Raw genomic sequence first — 19,248 nt, forward strand, 5'->3', positions numbered from 1 at the left:
TTTTGTCCGGTATTTTTATGATGGTTTTATGTTGCCCATGCTGTCATTCTTATTCATTAACAATATTAATATTGATATTATTGTAATATTCCACAACAGGAGATGCTTGTAAAGTTTCAATAAGGAGTGCAACATTATGCAGCATGTAACAACAAGCAATAGATACATTACCTTTCACAAAATTCATTATCTTCTATCAGATTCACTTTTACTTCGGGTGTTAAGCTGTAATTTGATACCAAAATGAGCACTGAACGTCATTAACTAACGAAATTACAGTTGCAAACACTTTGTTGATATTACAAACCTCTCCTGTAAAATTTTATTTTTGATGCATGACTCCCTTTGGATGCAATTTTTATATATATAGATATATATATATATATATATATATATATATATATATATATATATATATATATATATATACACACACACACACTATGATGTGTCAGGATATAAGAGTTTTTTAGTATTACCCATATTTTTATCTTTATTTAGCTGTTTATATATACACATGTATCTATCATTCAAATTAACCTATCTTGTATCTGTTAGTCTACTTATTTGTATACTTCTAACAAACAGTCTTGTCCATCCCGACCGTCTATCTTCCTGCATATGTATTCATCTGCCACGATCAGTCTGTCTACCTTTCTACCTGTCTGTCTGTCTGTCTGCATTGCTTTATCTAAGAGTTCATCCAGGCTGGCCGTGATTAAATGCCTCCAAAGCACCTCTCATCACCTTATATCCACTCCTTCCTGACAGTTTAACATACCTAGTATGCACTTTAACTAATAAACGAATAGTGAAATAAATAAGTAAATTGATAGATAAAAAGCAACGACAATCTGTCATGGTGTACATGCGCTTATGGTGATTAGTTTAGACCTCTTCCCTACAAATTCTTTTTTTAATAATGCCGTTTGAGGGTGTCAGAATAAAGCTTAGAGCAACGTACGGGGTTATATAATCTCTTCTTTGGATAATAAAACAGGGCACTTATAGGAGATATATAGAGGTACTACGAAATAGGGATGTACTTTATTCCTTGTCAAGTTTTGGTTGTAAAACTGAGAATGAGTTCTTATTACACTGCTTTGTTTCACTAGCTAAATCAGACTCTTCCTACAACATGGAAAGTGAGAGTGGGGAGGGAATGATGGGAGAGAGAAGAGACAGACAGACAGACAGACAGACAGAAAGAGCAGACAAGACAGACAGACAGAGAATGCAGAAGATAGGCGGAGCAGGGTCAACCACATTTGCCTGGAAAATAAAAAAGAAATGTGCCAGAAAAAGGCAGAGAGAAAACAGAGTGCAGTGTAAGGAAGGAATGGCAGTAACAACATACTGTACATGCATAAACAGAATTGCACGAGCCACTGGGTCCTTATGATTCGGCTCAGGAGTGTTCTTTGAATAATGCAGGCAAGCACCAGCAAATGCAGACCATTCAACCCACCACCATCTGTCCCTACCGCCCCACATCTCTCTCTCTCTCTCTCTCTCTCTCCATATGCTTCATGGTGCCCTTGTGTATTATTTGCATTTTCTTTTTTCTTCTTCTTGTATTCTTGTATTCTTTCTCTCCTTGAGTGATTTAGCGATGGGCACTACTGCCTTTCAGAATCAGCCGATTCCAACCAAACTTGGACTGTGTTAGCCTAAGGCCTAGTTGTCCCGAAGATTTTGGTTGTTAGGCAAGTATGCCTTTCGTTGCCTAGCAACGTAAACTGGAAACCACGTTTTTCATTTTCTCACGGTTTGAGCTGTAGAAGCATTATTAATAAGCGGAGAAGAATCGGACTTAGCAGAAGCGAAAATCTTGAGGTAATTCCCTATCGGAGAAGTGCACCATCCATTTTTCCCCCTCGCTTCTTTGTTTCGACTAGCGGCTTTGACACCGTTAAGGTTGACCTCAAGAGTCCCAAGCAACGGTACCGGCTTTCAAAGAAAGCCTCCCTAGTTCCCTACCAACTCGATGGAACTGAATGAAAGTTTGCATGCATATAGACATTGACTAGTACTACAAACTTTCTATCTTTTATGTACTACATTGGCCAGGTCAGGGGGCAAAGGTCGTCAAATGTAGAAAGCGGTGAAAATAGCTAAAATTACGACTATACCTCATTGAAATAGCTAGGCTTCAAAGATTATTAAACCAGAATATGACGATTCTTGGGTGGAATGTTGCACTAGAGGCCTCCATAAGAAAAATGACATATAGTGTCGAAACTCACTTTCAGTCATGGCAAAAGCGCCACCTAGAGATTTGTACCACTCTGTGGGCCATTTTGCGAATTTCCGGTTCCTAGCTTCCTACTAATTGGATGGAATCGAATGAAACATTGCATGCTTATAGACGTTAAAATAAATACTAGAAGTGTGCTTCGTACATCCATGACCTCATATCCGCCAGGTCCAGGAGTCAAAGGTCATTAGAAGTGCAGAAAATATGAAAAGATCACTAAGCCAGAGCCATGATTCTTGAGGTCGAATGTTGCACTGGAGTACATCCATATAGAAATGACTTATAGTGTCGAAATTCACCTCCGGTCGCTGAGTATTCTTGGTCCGCTTAGAGCTGACCATCGTCCCCACTACCGCCTCTCTCTCTTTCTCTCTCTCTCTCTCTCTCTCTCTCTCTCTCTCCCTCTCTCTCTCTCGCCAGCTGAAGCCGCAACAAGAGAGAGACAGAGAAAGCGAAACAATACTTTTGGAAATGTATCTTTATGATCATCTTTTTGTTTCTATCTAATAATATGAATTTTTTACCGCAGTACAAATCCAGAATTAGGACTGTGAATTACTGTTTGTTATCTGATAAGTTACTTTAAGAGGCATAGTTGACATCTAATTAGTATATTTCCTAATTGGTACTTAGTACTGAAACGTGAGAGACATACTGCTACCGATACTTGTGCTGTATTGTATTTTCTTTTTCTATCCCCAATGCTTTCAAAACCTTTTAACATGAAATTAATTTGCTGAGATTTAAGTAAAATATCTTTTTCTGGCCACCCCAGACCGTGCTACCCTCATTTGGGTGCGCTGTCGGCATTATCCAAGGGACGAAACGTTTATCCATCAGTTGTTGATTCTGCTATATTGCCAGTGTATTATTAAGTTGTGTACTGAGAGGCGCCCTATCAGCTCACCCAAAATAGTGCAACTTACATGTACAGGTGACTACGCTGGAATAACAAACAAAATTGTTTCCTGTAATCTAGGAAGCCATTTAACACGTCGGGTGTACTATTTTTTTCTCACTAAAAGATCATCCTGATACTCCTAGTGGAGCTGCTCCAAGTCGGGACTCTGCCTGTAAGGTGTGCATCTGAGGAATTGCTGGAATTGTGCTCATACGTGCCATCCAGAGTCGAGCAGGCTTTCCACTCTCGCCTTAAGTTTCGGGACTCAATATCCTGTCCCCACGCCTCTGTGATCCTGATGAGAGAATAAAGAGAGAAAAGAAGAAGACAGAGACAGACTGACAGACAGAAAAGAAGGATAAAAGAAAAACTGCATTATATACTAGAAAGATTTTTACATCAAGAAATGGAATTATCAGCACTCGCATTGACTTTTTCACACAATCGCTAAGTTATAATGGATCTGATCTGCAGTTGAAATATACAAATAATCCTCTATATGATTAATTCTTTTGCCAGACTAAAACCCATATAAAACGTACTCTATTTGCTGTTTTCATTGTCTGCGGGATGAGCAACAGATCATTTCATATTTTGAAACGTTGCATCACGCCCCCGTGTAAACTGGAGGTTCCAGAAACATTTAACTCCTTGTGGCAGAGCGAGTAGAGGTTCTGGGGTTGACCAGTTTACATATATGACTGGAACTGGACGAAAACGACTGATAGGAAGGAGTCAGACTGATATCAGTAGATGCAATTGTCTGATGTGACGTTAATGAATTTGATTTGACATAATTTGGCCAGATTATAGGCACATGGCCTGAATGATGCTGAAGTGACTAACATATACCATTAAACTATATACCACCGGACTAAACTGTTACCATTTAGGAAAGGTAGGATAATAATTGACCATTGCTGCTGGTGATCTGATATTAATGTTTGCTCTTGGTTGTGGGGGTTGACATTTTTGCAAGCATTGCGCAGATGCAATTAACCACCTACCAGCATTAATGACACTGGCCACATTTGGTCCACCGACAGTATGCTTATCTGCTTGTGGACCAGTCCTGTCATTCTTGGAAATTGCTAAGTTTTCAATCTCTGTGTGATCCATAAATTTAGATATGGCATTGTAAATGACTGCTTTAAATATATTGATATTTAGAGTAAGAATAATAGGTTTCATCATTGATCTATGGGGATACCACTTGTGTTCAATATGCGACCAAATTCTGCACAACAAATCAGTGCTCAATGACTCCCGTCTTCCAGCCAGGATATATCTTCCTATGTATTCCACAGTCAGTTCCATTCTTTGAACCTTATTCACGATTTTGCGTGTGTGTGAAATTACTTGAAATCTTTGCTCTGGTTACTTGAATTTGATGAAAATGACTGAATGTGTTAAGAAAAAATACACTTTAGTTCGATAAACATGATATCGTGAACCTGCTTCTATGTTTAATATCTTGCACTGCATTAATAATATTAAGAAAGTATACCACTTTATTTTGTAAGTCGTTTCTAGTACTGTAATTTGTTTACTAATTAGGTTACTTTAATTGGTAAAATTATGTCTGGTTATTATGATCATCATGTCAACATTGTTGTTCGTTTGTCTTGTCTCCAGTCGTCAGGGTCAGTTATTAACGCCCGCCATTAGCAAGGCGGAGCGATAATGTTTTTGCCCTTGTGTGTGTGTGTGTGTGTGTGTGTGTGTGTGTGTGTGTGTGTGTGTGTGTGTGTGTGTGTGTGTGTGTTACCACTGTTTGTGTATCTGTTGCCATTATAGGCTACTCGTATCTCATGAGCGGCTTGAGTTATCAACATGAATCCTTCAGGATATCAAGATTTGACGAAAGTCTTGGATGTGTTCGAAAATGGACACTCGGGATCAAAGTCAAAGTCACCAAAATGGCTGCCAAAGATCAATTAGTTTTTATCGCCCGTCTTTAGCACCATTATATCTCATGAACGGCTTGAGCCGTCAACATGAAACCTTCAGAGTATCAAGATACGGCCAAAATCTTTGACGAGTTCGAAAATAGGCACTCGGGGTCAAGGTCCTGGTCACCAAAATGGTTGGCAAAGATCAACTTGTTTCTTTAATGTGTGTTGGCTTTTTGTGAAACGCGGTGACTGAACTCCGTTGAGTTTGCGAATTTTCTTCTCATGTAGTTCGTAACTTGGCTAACAGCATAATCAGGCGGGAGATTATCATTCGGCTCCCGAATGCTTTTCTTTCATTGGCTCTAGAAATTTGCATTGAATGGAAAATATTTGATCCTGGAGTCTTGATATTCATTTTCTTAAATATATCGAGCACTTACCTAAAATTGTTATCAGTTTGCCTATACACGGGCTCATTAACTTCTTATATGACAAAATTATTCTTTTTTAGAAAGCAAGTGTTGCCCAATCCACCTGATAAAAAAGTCACGCTGTTTTCTGTAAAGCATCCAGTATATTACATATTTCAGCTGCTTCCGATCATCCGTATGAATTGATTCGAATTGGTGGTTTTAAGTCAATTTTATTGAAGCATTTTATTGAAGTATTGCTCATCTTATGAAATGTTTCCACTTTGTTCTGTTCATTACAGTTGCTGTTAACTTGATCAAATGGATACTAAACAACGCTGATTAGAACATGTTATAAGTATTTAGCAAGGGTAGTTGAAAATATTCTTCTTACTGAGAGAGAGAGAGAGAGAGAGAGAGAGAGAGAGAGAGAGAGAGAACAAGGTATATGTGAGGTAGAAGGTCCAGGAGGTAGGATAATGTCAAAGGTTGAGAGGGGTCAATGCACTTTGTGGCCACGCCGTTCAGGCAAGGGAGAGTAGGTAGGGGTAGGAAAGGCAGGGGTGAGGCAGAAGAGGAAGGAGGGGAGACATGAAAGGCAAGAGAGACAGATGGGAGACAGGAACGACATCGACTAGGCAGGCGCGAGGACAGAGAGTAGGCAGTGGTTAGCAAGAGGTGATTCAGAGGAAGGCATGAGTAAGTATGGGGTGAGACAAAGAGCTGGCAATGACTGAGAAAGAAAAGGCAAAAACTGAGCCATTAGCGACAGGAGCGGCATGGGATGGGAAGACGGTTAGCAGATGTAAGCAGGGGTTGAGGCCGAGAGAGTAGGCAGGGGTTAGCAAGGGGTATGGCAGAAGGAGGCAGGGGTAAGCTGGGGTGAGATGGAGAGTATGCAGTTGGTGATAATATCAGAACCAAGGGGTATGGCAGGAAATCAGGAGAGAAGCAGGTAGAAGCGGGAAAGGAGACAGAGGCAGGAACGAGGTAGATAGATGGGGAATGAGACTGGGTGAGCATATTATGTTGTTCAGGCAGAGGGTTGATGAACAGGAAAGGCAGGAGGTAGACAGAAAGGAAACACGAGAGGTAGGAACGGAAGCGGGTGGCGGGGGTTGGTAGATCGCAGGCGGAGGGGAGGGCGGGGTAGACAGAAGTTAAGTGGGTTGGCCAGGTAGTGAGCGGACTCGGGGATACATAGGTAGGTTCATGAGACGGAAGGCAAGAGAGGATGGGATGAGACAGATGGGTGGTAGGAGGAAGTTGGTGAGGATGAAGAGGAAGGGGAGACAGTTGGTGAGGAAGATGGGTGGTGAGAGTGGAAGGGGACAGGGAAGATAGACAGGACAGGCACGGGCGAGGAAGGGGTACTGAGAATTGGAAGGTTGTGAAGCAGAGGGTAGACTTTTTTTTTTTTTTATGCGAGGAAGAAGGAACCAAAGGCCATGAGCCCGCAGTACAATTCCCTCCAAGAGAAAAACAAAATACAGTAGAGAGCCAAATTCAAGATCCGATCATTTTGAGATGCCTGGACACACTGCGTTTGAAAGACTGGAGATCATAGGCAGCAGGAAATACAGACAGAGGGAGACAGTTCCAGAGCTGACCTGTTGCATTAATGAAAGACTGGGAGTAACGGTTAACTCTTGCATTAGAGAGTTGGACAGAAAAGGGATGAGAGTTTGCTGCCAGACGGGTGCTACGCGCCAGTCGTAGAGGTGGAGGAATGCAAGCAGACAGTTCAGAGGAGCAGTGACCATTCAAGTAGCGATAGAAAAGAGATAAAGATGCAACAGTGCGGTGAAGAGACAGAGGTTGAAGGGAGTCAGTAAGAGGAGGAGTGTTAATGAGACGAAAAGCCTTTGACTCCACCCTATTGAGAAGAGCTGTATGTGGGGAGCCTCCCCACACATGAGAGTTGTACTCCACACAGGGGCGGATAAAACCCCTGTATAGAGTCAACAATTGTGCAGGGGTAAAGAAAGAGCGGAGTCGGCTTAGCACACCCAATCTCTTGGAAGCAGATTTTACAAGAGATGTAATATGATCTTTCCAAGATAAGTCCCGAGTAAATGAAACCCCAAGCATGTTCAAGGATGATGCAGGATTAAGCTGAATATTTTTAAACATTAGTGGGTATACCTGTGGAAGATTTTGTCGGGTTGATAGGTGTAAGAACTGAGTCTTAGATGCATTAAAGACAACCATATTATTTTTACCCCAGTCAGAGATACGAGCCAAGTCAGACATTAGGTGTGCCATAGCCTCATCCCTTGTTTCTTGAAGTAACTGCTGAGATGCGCGTTGCGGGAACCGAATGGAAAGGTGAAGGGTGGAGTCATCAGCGTATGAGTGGATAGGGTTAGATGTACAGCTTAGAAGATCATTGATGAATAAAAGGAAGAGAGTTGGTGATAGGACAGAGCCCTGAGGAACACCATTGTTGATAGATCTAGGAGAAGAACGATGGCCGTCTACAACAGCGGCTATAGAACGACCAGAAAGGAAGCTAGTGATGAAGGCACAGATAGAAGGATAGAAACCGTAGGAGGGCAGTTTGGAAATTAAAGATTTATGCCAGACTCGATCGAAAGCCTTTGAGATGTCAAGTGTAATGGCAAAGCTTTCGCCAAAGTCCCAAAAGGAGGATGACCAGGAGTCTGAAAGGTAGGTGAGAAGATCGCCAGTGGAGTGTCCCTGACGGAACCCATACTGACGATCGGAAAGAAGGTTGTGATAGGAAAGATGCCTTAAAATTTTTCTATTAAGAATTGACTCAAAAACTTTTGAAATACAGGACGTTAAAGCAATTGGACGATAGTTGGAGGGTTGGGAGTGGTCACCCTTCTTTGGGACTGGCTGAATGAGAGCAAACTTTCAGCAAGAAGGAAAGGTACAAGGTGACAGACAGAGGCGAAAGAGTTTGCCTAGGCAGGGTGTAAGCACAGAAGCACAGTTCTTGAGAACAACAGGAGGGACCCCATTAGGCCCATATGCCTTGTTAGTACTGAGGCCAGTGATGGCAGAAAATACATCAACTGAAGAAATTTTAATGTCAGCCATGAGGAAGTCAGAGGGGGGAAGTGATGGAGGAACAGCACCGGAATCGTCTAAGGTGGAATTGGAGGAGAAAGTCTGTGCGAAGAGATCGCTTTATCAGTAGAAGAAATAGCTACAGAACCATCAGAGTAGAAAAGAGGAGGGAAGGATGATGAGGTAAAGTTGTTAGAAAGATTTTTGGCAAGGTGCCAGAAGGAGCGGGAAGAATTCGAGTTGGAGAGTTGAGAGCATTTAGTATGGATGAAATTATTTTTAGTAGAGCGAAGAACAGACTTAGCACGATTCCGGGCAGAAACGTAAAGATGATGTGATTCAGGGGTGGGTTGGCTCCGGTACCTTTTGTAGGCCTTCTCCTTGTTGCGGACAGCATTAGAACAAGCGTGATTACCGAGGCTTTCTTGCGTTAGTCAAAGGATATGAGAAAGGAATGTATGCTTCCATGTCCGAGAGAATAACCTCCGTAATGCGCAAGGCACATTCAGATGGCTCACGGCCATGGAAGCAATAATCATTCCAGGAAAAATCAAAGAAGTACTACCTGAGGGCCTCCCAGTCCGCGGCTCCAAAATGCCACAGACGACGTTTCCCTGGAGGGTCCACAGGCCGTACCGGAGTGATAGGACAGGTTAAGGTAATAAGGTTGTGATCGGAGGAGCCCAACAGAGAGAAAAGATTAACAGAGTAAGCAGAAGGATTAGTTGTGAGGAAGAGGTCAAGTATGTTGGAGCTCTCTCCAAGGCGGTCAGGGATACGGGTAGGGTGCTGTGCAAGCTGCTCTAGGTCATTAAGGATAGAAAAGATGTAGGCTTGTTCACCAGGTGGATCCGTGAAAGGAGAGGAGAGCCAAAGTTGGTGGTGAACATTGAAATCTCCAAGAATGGAGATTTCAGAGAAAGGAGAAATGGACAGAATGTGTTCCATCGTAGAAGTAAGATAGTCGAGGAATTTTTGATAGTAGAATTAGGGGATAAGTAAACAGCACGGATATATTTAGTCAGAGAATGACAGGAAAGCCGAAGCCAGAGTGTGGAGAATTCAGAAGAATCAAGTTCAGGAACACGAGAGCAAGATAAGTCGTTGCGTATGTATACACAACAGCCACCTTTGGCTTTGAAATGAGTATAGAGAAAGTAGGAGGATACAGAAAAGGGTTTGCTGTCAGTTGCACTCAGACAGCTGAGTCTCCGTTAGAAAAAGAAGGTGAGGTTTAGAGGAGGAGAGGTGGTGCTCAGCAGAGCGAAAGTTAGATGAAAGGCCGCGAATGTTGCAGAAATGAAGAAGTGAGTCAGACAGTGGTTCCAGGCACCTCGAGTCGTCACCGGGAGAGGGGCAGATGGCGGGGGCATTTATGGTCCCCCCCCCTGGGGACTCGAGGCTTGATGAATCGACGCCATTTTTGGTGAACTTTGAATAGGAAGTGTAGTGTGTATATATATATATATATATATATATATATATATATATATATATATATATATATATATATATATATATATATATATAGTGTATATATCCATCCATCATCCAATCATAGATAGATATATAGATAGATAGATATAGATAGATAGATAGATATGTGTGTGTGTGTGTGTGTGTGTTTATAAACTTTGTTTATTTAAAATAACACTGCAGGTATTTACTTTTCACTTATTTCATAATGTAACTAGGATATGACAGCCAAGCAAAAGTGAATTTGTACTGTGAAAGAGGAAAAACCAGAATTATTTACCTTCCATAGAGGCTTGTTTGCTGTGAAAATTGGTTACTATCTTTTATGAACAAGACTCACGATATTCTCGTCAGGTAAACACACTTTTACCCCAACACCCAGCACCTCATCAGTACCAGGCCAGTTTTATTCCACGTGCTGCCAGACGATTTTACTCAGCCTAGGGAAATCTTCTGTTTGTGATTTGTAAAAAAAAAAAAAAAATCCACTTTGCTGTGTCATTACGGTGACTTTTTTTTTACAGCCGGACCATAAATTCACCACATGAAAGATCCCAGCCAACCCAGTGATCTGTGTTAAGAGTAGGTGATCAGGGGTGAGATTTACAAAGATATTTACCATCGATTGCCTGTCGTAACTATTTTTTCTTACATGAAGAACAAGACAAGGGACGATTTTGCACTGCTCTCCCTGATCATCCTGCAGAGAACAGTTGGAACCTGCAGAAATTTTCGTCTCGTACCTGAAAATTATCCATTGATTTAGAACCGCATATAGATGAAGGTTCGTCAGTCTCGTTGTCCTTCCCCCAGTTCAAAACCTGAGTTACGACAGGGGATTGGTCGTATCGTAAGTGCGTTTGTGTAACTCGGTTCAGTCTACGTCTCTACTTACTAACATATGATCGAAAACCTGTTGCCTCTCCAAAGGGATGCCGATGTTCGCATTGCATTATGATTTCCCTTACGAAATATCTCTTCAGTACGCGGCCGTCCTTTTCATTTCGTTCCTGCTCCCTTCATACGAGTTTTTTTTTTTCGATCAGGGATACTTTCCAAACGTCATATTTCTCCCCATTTGCCATATGAAATTGTCTGACGGCATCTACAATAAATGCGAAGACGTCATCGTGTTTACTGGGGGAATTGTAACGGACTAAAATGGCAAATGTAATACTAAAACCTTAATACGTTGACTTTTTTATATTTTCCTGCAGGCTTCAGACGATCTTTATTAAGCTTCTGCAAGACTTATCGAACAGGAGAGGCTAGACAGAGGTTTTATACCTTTACAAGAATATGCCTCCTTGAAGCTGAATGAAATAATTTGGCGAGACCAGACAATAGGGAACACCACTTCATCAGACTCAAGTAGTCAACGCTCACCTGCAAGACAAGAACGACGCGATGCAATTTATTATGACAGAGCGAGGAAAACAAGGGAAGGACAAGGCTAAAGACACCCTTGATTGACGCACACACTTCAGGAGTAGTTTAAGGGGAATGATATAATCATTTATTGGTTATGCACGTAAATAACACCCCTCTGGCTTATAGGCCGTCCCGGTAGAGTTAGCTATCCACTGTTCTGCTCTGCCCTTCTGTCTCATATTTACTGATACTTCGGCACGACAGAGATATGAGGTCGATTAGATTCACACCATATGCACCTCAGACATAATCCAGGCATGCTTCATACGCACACCAAGCACACCACCAACACCCCTCATCCCTCGACACGCCCCTTTAAGTTCTAGATTCCATCCTTCAAATTAGTACAGTGACCGTGGGTGCAGTAAAAAGGCTTAGACTAATTTCTATCGACTGTAGGAGGATCTTTAAGGTAAACCGTAGGTGTTTGCTGTATGATACGTTAATAGTGTTTTATATTTAAGCACTGTATATCGACGGTAAAGGTAAATTAAAGTACATTGAAAATTACCGAGGTGGAAAATGCATGTTAATTCGCTTAGTAAGAGGTGCTAGAAAGTCTCCAAGTACACAAGAATGCGACCCATTGACTCATAATTATGCTGTCTCTCTCTGTCTCTGTCTGTCTGTCTGTCTCTCTCTCTCTCTCTCTCTGTCTCTCTCTCTCTCTCTCTCTCTCTCTCTCTCTCTCTCCTTTTATCGCCATCCTGCTCTCTGTTCCAACTGTTTTCCTTCCCTCTTGCTCTCTTCATTTGTTTTCTCTCTCTCTCTCTCTCCACCACTTGTTTTCCCTCCCTATTACCTTTCCTCTCCCCTATGCTATCCCTGTGTTTATTTGTTTTCTTTCACACCTGTTGGTGTGAAATAAACAAAACAGATCGCTACGGAGGAGACGTTAGAAAGCCTCCAAGCCTCTTGTGTTGGAGCCATGGAGGAGTGAATATACAGTATAAAGCCTTTATTTAGTGTTTGTCTACATTGACCTCCTCAGCGAGTTCTGATATGGGCCGTAAGAAGTCACGTACATGAGAAAGATGTGTGCTTATTTTCACTGTAGTTCTTGTTCTTTTTAGTCCATTTAGAAGAAAATGCCACTATGCCCCTTATTGTCTTACCAGTAAAGTCAGTCTCACCTCTGTCATCTCACCAGCATCCCAACTCATCCAGCCAGCACATCTTCTCCCAGCCCACGCTGTTATGTCCCTCTATATCGCATTGGTAAGAAAATTCGCCTTCCCACCACCAATACTGCCCCTCATATAACGCCCGTCTAGTGGTTGTACTGATCCCGCCCTGCTTTACTATATGCCATTTACCTTACCTGTCCGATCCAATCCTTTCCGCCCACCCTGTTTTCTCCTGCTAAATATTCAGTATCTCATTAATCATTGAACCAGTCGAACTGAGGCTTTGTGTATAGAGCATCATGACCTAATTACTCATACAGGATGCTCGCCTCATTTGTGCTGGTGGAATAATTTAGCTGCAGCGTTGGGCTGCATGGTGGATTTTCTTTTTTATATAATAATTCGTCACTCGCAAACCACTATACCGACAGGATTCGTGAGGATAATTAAATTTTTTGTGTATTGACCCCTATGACTGTGATGGACTGCAAAGGACCTACAAAACAAATATGGAAGGTTAATGTAGCAGCCCTGAATGAGCTTCTTGGTTCAAATATCCCTGAAATGAACAGGAATGACTGCATCTCAGCTGACTTTAACCCATTGGATCCCGGGGTGCTGGGCGAGGCATGGCACTGGGTGGGTACTAAGCGTACCGCCCTCCGCCTATCGGCTCATAGTCGCGAAGCTCGTAGGTCCCTACCCGGGGGTTCCCTACTTTCCTTGAAAAATCCCAGTTCTGTCCAGTATTCCGGACACCGGGCTCGAATGGGTTAATGAGTGTGAATGATCCTGAAGTTCCTATATCGAACCTCAAGCTGCTTAGATGGATGTAACTAGACCTATGCTGATATATATGGGTTTAACTTGGGGAGTGGACTTTCTGACCACTACTTGGTCGTGGCCAGAATTAGGATGCAAGTAAGATGGAGGAATAGAAGAAGGGAAAGACGAGAGGAAGGAGTAGTTGCAAGGAGAGTGGAAAGGTTACAAGAGGATGAGAAAAAGGCAGAGTATAAGAGAGAAGTGGAGGAACGATTGGGCAAATATGAATTGGAGCAGATGGGAGACGTGGAAGGTGTGTGTAAGATATTTACAGAAGAAATATGTGCAGCATGTGATGTGGTGTGTGGAAGGAAGAGAAGACGGAGGGGGTGCAAGGAACAGCGTGGTGGACTGAAGAGGTGAAACAGGCAGTGGCACAAAAGAAGAAAGCATACAATGAATGGATGAGAAATAGGGGCGTGGAAGAAGTTGAGAGGCGGAAGAGAGAGTTATATGTGGAAAGGAAGAGAGGTGAAAAGATTAGTAAGAGAGAGTAAGAAGAGAGTGGATGAGGAATTTAGAAAGAATTTGAGTGTAAAGTGGGGGGAATGTAAGAAAATGTTCTGGAAAGAAGTGAAAAAGAGTAAGACAGGGTGGAAGTGAAGTTAGCAGGGGAGTGAAAGATAAAAATGGTAGATTACTAGTGGAGAAGGGAGAAAAAGTGAGCAGATGGAGAGAACACTTTAAGGAATTGTTGAACGTAGAGGATGGAAGTAATGCGAGTATAAGTGGCTGGGAAATGGCTGGGAGAACTAGGGAGGTGAGAAGACAGGAAGAAATCAGTAGGATAGAAGTTGTGGAAGCAATGAAGAAAGTTAAATCGGGGAAAGCCCCAGGAATTGATGGAGTGTGTGGTGAAATGCTGAAGCATGGGGGAGAGATAGTAGTAGAATGGATGTGGAAGATGTGCAGATTGGCCTGGGAGGAAGGTAGAGTCCCGGAGGATTGGAAGTCAGGTATAATTATTCCCTTGTACAAAGGAAAAGGGGAAAAAGAAGTGTGTGGTAATCATAGGGGCATTTGTCTTCTTAGTATAATAGGAAAAGTGTATGGTAGGATACTTATAGACAGAGTTAGAGAAGGAACAGAGAAATTAGTTGGAGAAGAACAGGGAGGCTTTAGGAAGGGAAGAGGTTGTGTAGATCAGATATTCATTCTTAGATCTTTAGTGGAAAAGTTTCTAGAGAAGGGAAAGAAGTTGTATGCGGCTTTCATGGATTTGGAGAAAGCATATGACAGGGTGGATAGACAAGGATTGTGGAAAGTGTTAAGAATATATGGAGTAGATGGGAAGTTGTTGAATGCTGTGAAGAGTATGTACGATGGTGCGAAGGCTGCAGTGCGTGTGGATGGTGAACTAAGTGAATTTTTCTCTTTGAAAGTTGGTTTGAAACAGGGATGTGTCATGTCTCCATGGTTGTTCAATCTGTACATGGATGGGGTAATAAAAGAGGTACAAGGTAGGGTAGTGGATGTTGGAGTGGCCCTGGTGAGAGAGGATAGTGTTTGGAAACTCCCTGTACTGTTGTTTGCAGATGATACTGTGTTGTTGAGTGAAGACGAAGGGGAGCTGCAAGGCTTGGTGGATGAGTTTGGGAGAGTGTGTAAGAAACGGAACCTAAAGGTGAATGTAGGGAAGAGTAAAGTGATGGTCTTTGAGAGAGGTGAAGTCAGTGAATGTACAGCGAGGTTGGATGGTGAGGAATTGGAAAATGTGAGTACGTTTAAGTATTTGGGTAGTGTGATGAGTAAGGATGGAGGTTTGGAGGGTGAAGTGCTTGAAAGGGTACAGCAGGGAAGAAAGGTTGCTGGTTCCTTGAAAGCAGTGATAAGAAACAGGGAAGTGAGCATGGAAGTAAAAAGTTACTACATGACAGTATTGTGATACCAACTCTAACATACGGAAGTGAAGCTTGGACATTGTTGGAAGGACACAAGTCAAGAGTGAGAGCAGTGGAAATGAGTTATTTAAGAGGAGCCTGTGGAGTCACGTGGAGAGACAGGCTGACGAATGAGGATATAAAGGAGCGTTGTGGTGTGGATGTGGATGTGATAGGAAGCGTTGTGAGGAACACACTGAGGTGGTTTGGCCATGTGGAGAGGATGGAGGGTGAAAGACTGACAAAGAGAGTGTATATGAGTAAGGTGGAGGGTGGAAGAGGGAGGGGAGACCGAGGATGAGATGGAGGGATGGGGTGGAGAGGTATATGAGAGAGGGGGGTGTGAGTTGGGAGCAGGGCAGTGAAATGGCGGGGGACAGGGCGACTTGGAGGCGATTTGTTTGTGGCCACCCCAAACGGGATTGAGGCGTCTGGCAATAGATAGATAGATAGAGAACTTGAAATGACTGGGTTTAATGGATGTGAATAGCCTGACTGGACTTACTGCAATCGGATCTGAACGAACTTAATTACAGATATGTTAAAAGACCCTGAACTGTGCTGAACCGAGCCCAGTGATGCTGAACGGATGTGAAGAGCCTCAAGAAACCGGAACTACCTGAATGAGTTTACCTGCACCGGAATGGACTTAGCTTGACCTGAATCGTTTAAAGCTGGCCAAAATTGCCCAGAGTGGCCCTAAACTGATCCGAATTAGCCTGACTGGGCCTAAACTAATGTGAATTGCCTGAATCGACCTTAGACGGCATTTGTAAACTTAGATGGAGGAAAATGGATTTCAGTGACGTGGAAACGACTTGGGTTGGCCTGAGCTGGCCAAACACTGTCTGAATAGAGATAATGGACTTGAATTTAGATGAATCCTCTTATCCGTGTGACATTTTTTGTTGATTTATTTTTGCCACCGTACATTATGACGACCATCTTTAGCTTCAGGGAGACCTATCAACTTCAGGGAGATTTTTTGGTAGTGAAGAGGACAAATAAAACTATATTTAACTGTCCTTCATCTAACCTTTCATATACAAGTCTTTCCAAAGGCCAATAAAATTGCCGGGAGATAACCGGAAAAAAAAAAAGTCATTGGATTCAAGCTTTTACCCTAAATGGCTAAAATGTTCCCGATTAAACGTAATGAACGCTGATGATGGTGAAGTGGATAGAGTGGTGGGTCAGGTACTGTTTGGTGGTGAATTCAGTAACTGCTGTTCAAGGGAATAGTTGGGTAGACATATGGGTTATGCACTGTCCTGTCACGAATTCAGTAACTGCTGTTGATGGGCTGGACAGTGGGGGGCTAAGTAGTGTTCTGTCGCAAATTCAGTTACTGATGTTGAACGGAATAGTTTGCTGGTTTGAGTTCGATATAATCATGTTCACTGCTTTTCCATATTGTCCCACTGACACTCCGTAATAAATACCCTGAGTAATACCACAAAGCCAAGTCTGAATGTGTTATCATTAATTTATCACACTACAGATGGTGGCCAAATGTTAGGTGACGTGTGAGGGCAGCAGAGACTCAGCCCTTTGTTGGTGTGTCGTTGATGGAACACTGGATCTCTTAAACGAGCTTGTTATCCTCTGCTTAGAGTCGGGAGTATAAGCAAATCATGTTAAGCAGACCAAATAGACATGAATTGGTCTGACTAGGTCAAAATGAATGAGAAATGGCTGGATGAGCTATAAGTGGAAGGAAGATAAATGAATGGAAGGAAGGAATAAAGGCAGGAGGGTCGGAAGAAGGAAGGATACCGGTATGTAGAATAGAAATAAGATAAAAGGAACAGATGGGAAAGAGGGATATAAGAAAGGAGAGGGATTTAAGAAAGAGAGGGTGAAGTGGAAATATGGGGACAGCAGATGAAGACTGAGAGGAAAAGTTGGTGAGCATGTGACAGGGGGAGGTAGTGCCAGAAATTTGTTTGACTTGGTAGAGGCAATGGGTGACAGTGAGGGACAGGGAGTGTGTGAGTTAGGGGGTGAAAGGGACGTCACACACACACACACACACACACACACACACAGATAGAGAGACAGACAGACAGACAGGCAGACAGAGACAGACAGACAGAAAATGTGTGTGTGTGTGCGTGTGTGCGTATGTGTGTGTGTGTGTGTGTGTGTGTGTGTGTGTGTGTGTGTGTGTGTGTGTGTGTGTGTGTGTGTGCGTTTGCGCGCGCGCGCGTATGTGTCTCACAGAGAGAGAGAGAGAGAGAGAGAGAGGTATCCAAGTCTGTGTAAACAAATAAATACATAAACTCACCCAGCTTTTCCTACCTCTGTGTCCAGCCTTTTCTAAGCTAACATACGACACATACGAAAAGAAATTTGTACCAGTATCGAATAAACTCCTCCAGGTCTTACAAACCCACAGGCATGACCATTTTCACAATAATATAAACACCTCAATACCAACACCTTTAATCAAACACCAGCATTTTCATGTCTCTACAAGCACACATGCACACATATCTTTATCTTAATGCAGGCACATCAATACCAACACCCCAAGTGTCTATAACGACGTAGCTCTTACTGTCTCAAAGACTCCCGAAATGCTCAACACCAGGTTATAATCCAACGCCCCAAATCCTTACAAACACACGGACACAAACATCAATTTGTTCAAGCACACAAACACCACCAACTCCACACAAGCATCAATAGCATCAAGTGTACAAACACACAAGTACAAACACTTCTGAGGCTATGCAAGCACACAAAAACACAATGACAAAAAATCACCCACGTTTTAGTACAGTGATAAGCAACCGTCTCCAGGTTAATAGCTCAAGCACAACATAGTCACGCGAAAGTCACAACATCTAAACCATCACTCCTAAATCATCACAAGATGTACACAATCATACAAGCACTAGGACAAAATCTATGCATGAATCCCAAAACAACAGAAACGGTACACAATCATGCAGTAACAAACACAAACCAAGCTGTACACAACCACCTTAGCACCAACAGAAAATCTATACAGCCACTCCCAAACATTCACAGCATAAACATAATCGTCCTAAAGCAATACCTATACAAGGGCACAAATACCCTCTCCTCCAAGCCTAACACAACTCCAAAAACTGAAAACCCAGACAAAAGCCCGTACAGACAGCAACCCACGCCCCAACACGCAGGCACTCCCAGGCACTTAGAGGACCTGCAAAAGTTGAACGCATGCAAACTGGCTAAATCAGAGGGAAGGCGGGCGAAAGAGTGGATGACGAGGCGCGTAACAGATGGAGGGGAGGGAGGAGGGGTGGCAAGGAGGTAGGGAGGAATGCAGGGAAGGAAGAGTGCTGGGAGGGAGGCAGACAGATAGGGAGAGAGGTAGGAGGAGAGGCGGTTGAAGAGGTGGATATGGAGGTAGGTAGGAAAAGAGAGAGGTACATGTATACAGGGTGATAGGCAGGGGAAAGTTAAGTAGCGAGACAGACAGGCAGGGGACAGGTGCAGTAACTGGGGAGGTGGGCAGGCAATGGAAGAGGTAGGAACGGAGGGAGGAAGTAAGGCTGGAAGAGGCAGGTATGAAGAGTGGTAGGCAGGGAAAGAGGTAGGTAGCTAAGCAAATAGGTAGGAAAGGAGGCTATAGGTTAGGTAGGGGGCAGTCAAGTAGGCATGGGGGAGATAGAGAGGGAGGCAGGAAGATTAGCCGGTAAGTAGGTAGGCAGGTAAGGAGACAGATATGGAGACAATAAGGCAGGCAGGTAGGCAAGGGAAATGTAGAAAAGGGAGGCAGGTAGTTCAGCAGGGGAAGGGATATGGATAGTAGTAGGCACACAGGTAAGTAGCAAGAGGAAGAGGTCCAGCAGTTTACAGTCCAAGTTTGGTTCAGTCACATGTCCTCTAAGGAGGTGTTTTGGCTACGTCGGTTCACCTTCTGCAGCTTCGTTCACAAAATGTGGGTAGCACGATGTGAACAGTTTTGGAAATACACTTAGGTTTATTAGTGTGTGTGTGTGTGTGTGTGTGTGTGT

Source organism: Coenobita brevimanus, chromosome 70 (assembly GCF_032717465.1).
Source record: "Coenobita brevimanus isolate Jiangsu-jjx chromosome 70, ASM3271746v2, whole genome shotgun sequence".
In the NCBI taxonomy this organism is placed as follows: Eukaryota; Metazoa; Arthropoda; class Malacostraca; order Decapoda; family Coenobitidae; genus Coenobita; species Coenobita brevimanus.